This window comes from Castanea sativa, chromosome 6, assembly GCF_040712315.1.
Source record: "Castanea sativa cultivar Marrone di Chiusa Pesio chromosome 6, ASM4071231v1".
Lineage (NCBI taxonomy): Eukaryota > Viridiplantae > Streptophyta > Magnoliopsida > Fagales > Fagaceae > Castanea > Castanea sativa.
In genome coordinates, this window is record NC_134018.1 from 23,077,910 (window position 1) to 23,085,371 (window position 7,462).

Here is a 7,462-nt window from a genome sequence, read left to right on the forward strand (position 1 = left end):
CTAGGCCTTATTTATAAATTATATCCCAAGACTTTATTATACATGTTACCCCTTTATAAAATATTTGTAATAATACAAAGTCATGAATATAGACTGCCACTTTGTAAAATACTACATCTTAATCCTTAAGACCTGGTTTAATCATCTATGTTATTCATCATATATTTATGAAATCCAATTTCATAAATATATACTTTAGTAACTCCTTACTAAAGTGGTTAGGCCTAACACTCTGAATAACCAAACCCATTAAACTTATCTCAAGAGAATATTTTGTATCTCCGTTAAGAAACTATGAATTCCATCTTGAGAATATATGTTCCATCAACACTAAATGTGGCTGCCCAACATACTGAGGTTTTGACTGTTACTTTAGATCTCACTCCTGATATATCAAAGTAACCTACACTTCATGATCAGGTCCATTATTCTCTCAGAATTAAGAGTTCATGTAAATATAAGTCGTGAGATTTATTATTCAATTGATAGTCGTTAGGAGAATAATAAATCTCACAGTGCTCCAATTCAATATGTCTTAACTCTTAAAACATACCAGCATATCAACTAGAAATCTCCACTTACATGATCAAGACAAATCATCTTAGTTGATATGTTATAGTCTTCATAGATGAAATGCCCAATTTCATCACCGACTATGAACTATAATTCTGAGTTTACAAAGAACTTGTGATTTATATCTTCTGTGAATTTTCACATAAATCACATACTATGCATCTCATGGACTATATGACAATGTCCAATATTCATGTTACCATTATTTTAGATTATAATAAAACAATTTTATTAATTACAACATTAAGTCATACATAATATCACACATAATGTCATACATAATATTATAAATAGCATCATACAATAGGATTTAAGGGCATTAATCCTAACATCATTTTCATATTTTTTTGAACGTATAAAAATAGATCTGATTTTTTTTTCTGTTATCAAAAACCACTTTTTTTATCATTATAAAATAAATCTGATCTTTTACAAAGTTAAAACCATTTTCTATTCTCAAAAACAGATCTGATTTTTCTAAAATAAAACCAAATTTTTTATCAACAAAACATATCTGAATTTTCTCTCCAAAAACCATTTTTTTATGACAAAGCAGATCTGCCCTTTTTTGACAAAATAAAATCCTTTTTTTTTTATCAAAAGCATATCTGAATTTTTAACAAAGAAGAGGATGCATTCATAAATAAACTTATGTAATTTAGTTTTGTGTATATACAACATGTCATTCATAGCATGCATAAATGGTACATTAGTCATAAGAGTCTAGAAAACCAGACTCTGTCTATGCGGAATAAGTGTCTAACACCTTCCCATTCCGTAACCTAGCCCCCGAATTTAGGTCTTTAAATAGATAGATCTAAGCTTTGTCTTTATTTTATTTTGGGTAGAATGTAACTAGGACAAAAAGGCATGTAATTATGTGGTAATTTGTAACTAGGACCCAAAGCCATGTAATTTTCAATTTTCAAATATGTATTTTTTTACTCAATCAATAAGAAGAACAATGCAGTCATGTATTTTGTTTATATTTTTTCTTATTTTTTTTGTATAAAAAAATAAGTGGCGACTCCACACTACTTACCCAAAAAGAGAGGTGCCCTAAAAAGCACACCAAAAATCTCTATTTTTTGAGAGGCACTTTTGGGCGAGGTCTCTTACACTCAAGTTCCTGCTCTGCACAAATAAAAAAGAGAGAAACATAGGGGAAAATGACCTTCGCCTAAGTCATGGGTTCAATCTTAGCTTGAGTTCGTGGGTTTTGCCACCTGGGTCATGGGTTCGCCATCTGGCTTCGTGGGTTCGCTGCTTGAGTTCGTGGGTTTTGTTGCTTGGGTTCGCCGCTGGGTTTGCCGCTTGGGTTCGCTGGTTCCTGTTCACCAACTGGGTTCACCGCGGGTTTCGTGGTTGATCTTTTGCCTTGGGTGATTTCTACTCTGATCTCTTGTGTTGTGTCTGTGTTTATGTTGTCTCTTTGGTTGTTGTGGATTTTTTTATTCAAAGGGGTTGTCATGGATTTTTTCAAAGGGGGAGAAGAGGAAGAAGAAGGGTTGATCTCAGCTTTTTGGTTTTCTTTTGTGGAACTCGAGTGTTTAAAACTCGAGTTCCAAGCAAATTTTCATTGAATTCGAGTTTGTGATACTCGATTTGCTACAGTGATACTCGAGTTTGTGATACTTGTGAATGTTGTTGTCTCTTTAGTTTGCTAAATAGTTTAGAAACGATGCTAACTAACAAAATTGTTTTAATACTGGGGTTATTTTGAAGAAAAAAAAAAATCCGAGAAGCGTGAGTCTAAGAAAACCTGAAAGAAGGAGTGTGGAGTCTGATTAGACATGGCAAAATGGGCGGGTCCGGTTAGGTTTGGGTTGTGGGTGAAACAGGTTGCGGGTATAAACGGGCCATTTTAAGCAGGTTAAAAATGGGCTTGAGTCAATTGGGTTGCGGGTCGGGTTAACTTGTATTTTCACATAATTTTTTCAAATAAAGAAAACAACTTTTATTTGCCATTTGGAAAGTCATGCAACAAATTACTTGATGTAAAATCTATCACTTTGAATTCACCACTTATATCAAGAATGAACTCAGTTAAACTTATTAATATTTATTCAATATTTTTAAAATTATACAAAATCCCAACATTTCTTACTAAAACAAAATAACACAAAGATAAATAAAACAAATATACAAGTTTTATTTCTACACAATATCAACATCCCAAAATATAAAACAAAATTACAAATGACCTATTGGATAACTCATTTAACAAAGAATAAAAACATATAAGAAATTTACAATCTTGAAAATTAATTTTATAATTTATTATCAATTATGGTTGGTACTCTATTTCAATTTGAAAATATACATTAAAGTTTGATTGTTTACTTATTTATACATGGTCTCTTTTATGAATATCATATCATTGTTAAGCAACACACACTATAAGAAATATCATAATTTATGTTAAAAGCCGTTTATTTTGGACATAAATTGTTAAAAAATAGGTCTAAGCATTTTATAATTTATGCTGATTTGATACTTTGACTTCACTATTTTCACACTCATGAATATTTCTCACACATGTCTACAATTTTAAATCTATATTTTTTATTTTACTGTAACTAGATTATCTTGGTATGTACTTTGATATTTGATATCTAAAAATCTTTACTCATTACAAAATGTTCAACCATTCATTTTTCAATTCATTTGCATGCAATTATGTAAATATCTCAATTGTTTCCTTAAAGCTAACAATAAACGATTAAACCAATATTGTCTTTATTTTATTTTATTTTTACCAAAAAAAAAAAGTTTTAAAAAATGGTTCGAGTCACAGGTTGAGTCATGGGTTGAGTCAAGTTGACATGCAAAAAACACGGGTCAAGTCAAGGGTTAACCCATTTTTGCTTTGGGTAAAAAAAAAAAAAAAGGGTTCGGGTCGGGTATTTTTCTGTTTGGGTCGGGTCAGACCGGGTCAAAAAATTCTGACTCGTTTTGCCATGTCTAAGTCTGATTTATTATTTTTATTTTTTATGGGTAACCATTACCCTTTAAAATTATATGATGGCTAAAATCAAAACAATATTAAATTAATTGTTTAGATTTAGGTGGGTATCATACCCCCACATTTTTTGGGGGTATGGTAGAATGACCCAGCCTATTAATGTTAATTGGAAACTAATTTGGGACCTATTAATATTAATTATGCTGAAACTATTTTCCAACAAATGACATCTTCTCGCCATTTCATTGATAGCTCTCAGAATATTTTGAATTTGTGAGTTAAGTTAATATTTCCAAAAACTAGACATCTAGGGCTTTAATTCACGAGACAATTCCGATCAGGATTGAGTAAAATATGATTTTTTGAATTTGGCTCTATGGGCTATTACATGACGTACGGAAAAAACCGAATTCTAAGTCATTTTGCTTGCTTATCACTCCCACCAACCTCCAAATTTAATGTATCAGTTTTCTCTAAATATTAAAATAGGGTCTAGATTCATGATTCTCTTTGATCCTTTGTCAACCTTATTGATTGCCTTTGCATTTATATTTTCTCCACCATTACTAATAAACACCCCCTCTCCTCCATTCCAAAAGACAAAAGAAACATCGTCTCTTCTCCCTTCTTGAGTTCTAGTGAAGTAGAGTAATCTTGTCATATCTTGGTCTTCTTGAGACTCAAGGTATTAAATGAGCCTCACTCTCCCTCTCCTAGTTCTTCTCTACTCCACCCTTAAGACCTCCACCAAAAGCCTCCTCCTCCACCATGTGGATCTTCCATGTTGGTATAATCCATTTCCCTAACTTGTTTTTCATGTTACTATAATGTTAATTTAAGATTAAAGCATGATAGTGATTATTTAAATTCCTTGAATATGTTTGAATGTTCCTGATATTTATAAATGTGCATATCGTTCTTCTCATATTCTTGATTGTTCATCACATGTTCATGCATAACACTAGTTTTGATCTTAAATCCATATCCAAAATATGAAAAACATGTTAGTTTCTTAAATCTCTCAAATCCTCGAATCTTGGATATCACCATTCACACACATTCACTAGAATTTATTTTTCAATCCAAATGCAAGGATTAATAAATTGAATTGGGGTTTATCACCTGTACACACATTAAATTCAAGAAAAACAATGAACATGCAATTGATTGATAACATGTTGGATGATGTGACGTGAATGTTGACCACTATAGTCTAGAAGACCGATTTCATCAGCCAAGGTGGGTGGTTAAGCTAACGGTAATAGTTTCTCTCCCTCTCTCTCTCTCTCTCTCTCTCTCATCAGCTTAGACATCACCCACACACGGCCAAACCTCTCTCTCTCTCTCTTCAAACCCGCCTCTCTCCTCTCTCTCTTTCTTTCTCATCCTCCTCTTCTTCCTCTGTTTTTCTCAGGAACCCCAGATGAAAATTGTTATTGTCTGTTCGTGGAGCAATTGAAGAAGTAGAAGAGAGCAGAACCAACATCCCAAACAACAATCCTACGGGCAATAATTTTAATCCATTGGAAAAAATGTTCTTATCTGGGTGGAAAGGCCCAGCCATGTGTGGCTGCCGTCAGCTTTAGATGAGAGAGAGAGAGAGAGAGAGAGAGAGAGAGAGAGAGAGAGAGACTGTTAACTTTAGGTTTAGGGGTGACAAAATCTGACACGACTTGCGAACCCAACACGACTAACCTGTTTATAAACAAGTTATGAGTTAAGGCTAAACGGGTTCGGGTTATATTGGCTAACCCAGTTAATAAACGAGCTATGTTCATGTTCAATATACGAACCCGTTTAACCCATTTAGCTTATAAAGCTATTAGTTATTTTGATACTATTTCTTAATTAATGGTTTTTATATGTTTATTACTATATTTATAATTGTAATTGTATTTTAATTTTACATATATGAGAATTGATAAAAATTATATTGGTTAAGTATGACCTATTAATCAAATACATTATTAAATGTGTCATTTTGTATTGACATTTACTTGATTTGTTAATTAAACGAATTAAACGTGTCAGGTCGGATTGACCTGTTTAATAAACAAGTCGTGTTCGAGTTGAGGATTCCTGACATGTTACTAAATAGGTAGGGTTCGGGCCAACCCATATAGCTGAATACTCATGGCTCGGCACAACACGAACCCGTGAACACGAATTGCCACCCCTAGTTAGGTTGCACATAACCCTTGCATATGTCTCTTTCTTTTTTTGACACATATCCTGTTTACAACAACCACTACAAGCTTGTGTGCAGGAGATCCTTGTCCTTTTAATCTTTCTGCAAAGATATAGCTAAAGACTCAAAAAAACTCACACATCAATCTCAATATTTTTTCCCACAATTTTAACATTAGGGAGGAGCCTCGCCAATCCTGGCGATGCTTGATCCTCGCTAGAGAATAAAAAGGAAAAAAGTCATCACTCACTCTCCACACTTCTCTCTCTCTCTCTCTCTCTCTCTCTCTCTCTCTCTCTCTAACTTTGTGTGGGTTTTTCTTTGTCTCTCTTTACAACAAGGAGGTTGATGTTTTGTCCTGGTGGACAAACCGCTACAACTAACCCTCGGTTCCATGCCATCCCAAATTCCAGTTTGTTCTGGACAAAATTTAGCCATTCTAGGCGAAAATTGTATTCCAAAACGGAGTTGAACATTGATGAATTCTTCTCTTTTTTTCTTCATTCTCATGCATTTTGTAAGGGAGATAGAGGCAAGAGAATAGAGGAGTGGGGGGGGGGGGGGGGGGGAGGGGGAAGCAAAGAAGATTCTGTGAAAAAACTAGAGTAGGCGCTATAAAAATAAAAGTAAAGGAAATAAAGAACTAAATGAAGAGTATATCTTGAGAGGATTGAGATCAGGTGCAATACCTACTTGATGCAATTGGTATGGATGGTTGAGATTTAAAGTTTCATTTTTGTAACTTTAAATTTCAGCCATTAAATATAAAAAATGAGAAAAAGTATCGGTAAAAAAGTATAAAAAAACAAAATGTGAGTGAATTGGATAAATTGCACAGTGCAATTGCTAACTAAATCCCAATCCATCTTGAGAAGCCGAGAGGGTACCGTGAGAATATAAGTGAGAGAGGCATCAGGCAAGGTGAAAAAGTAGTTTTGGTCAAATCAGAGAAGTAAAGAGATGAGATAGAGCAAAAATAATATCTGAAAAGTTGAAAAGTAAATCATCAAAAAGAGCGAAGGAAGGTCATGTGAACTGTGAAAGTACAATTTTTTTTTTTTTTTTAAGAAATGGAGTAAGGAACCAACTACGAAGGTTCATAGGTTTCCCAATTACACAACTACAATCTCTTCTTTATTTGATTACAATCTCATCTCAGCTGTACTAGTAAACACAACCATGTTTGAAATTTTTTACAAAAAAGTTTAAGATCACAAATTTTTTCATACTTATCACAACTGTTATATAACAAAATGTGATTGGCAAAAATAGAATAAGTTCATGTATAAGTTATGGTTAACTATTCACAATCTACCACTTCAGAGTTAAAATAAATAAATAAATAAATAAAACTAGAAAAGTAGAAATTGCAGTAGCAACATTGTGGTGATTGGAATGGTGAGAGGAAAGAAAAGAGAGAGGGAGAGAGAAAAATTATATGAAACAAGAAATAGAGTATTGAGTGGTGTGTGCATAAAAAATATGGATAACTAAACAAGAAAAAGTAGTCTTTTTGTTTAGTTTAGCTAAACATTTGAGGAGGCTGACGTGAATGCTCGGAAAAAAGGAATGTCCAATCAAACCAAAAGGAAACTACTAGCACAAGTGACCACGAGCAAGCATAAAACAAACCTTTGGGAAAAACGAATGTCCAATCTCCAATCAAACCAAAAGGAAATTACTAGCAAAAGTGACCACGAGTAATCATAAAAAAAACCTTTGGGTTCTTGTAAGTT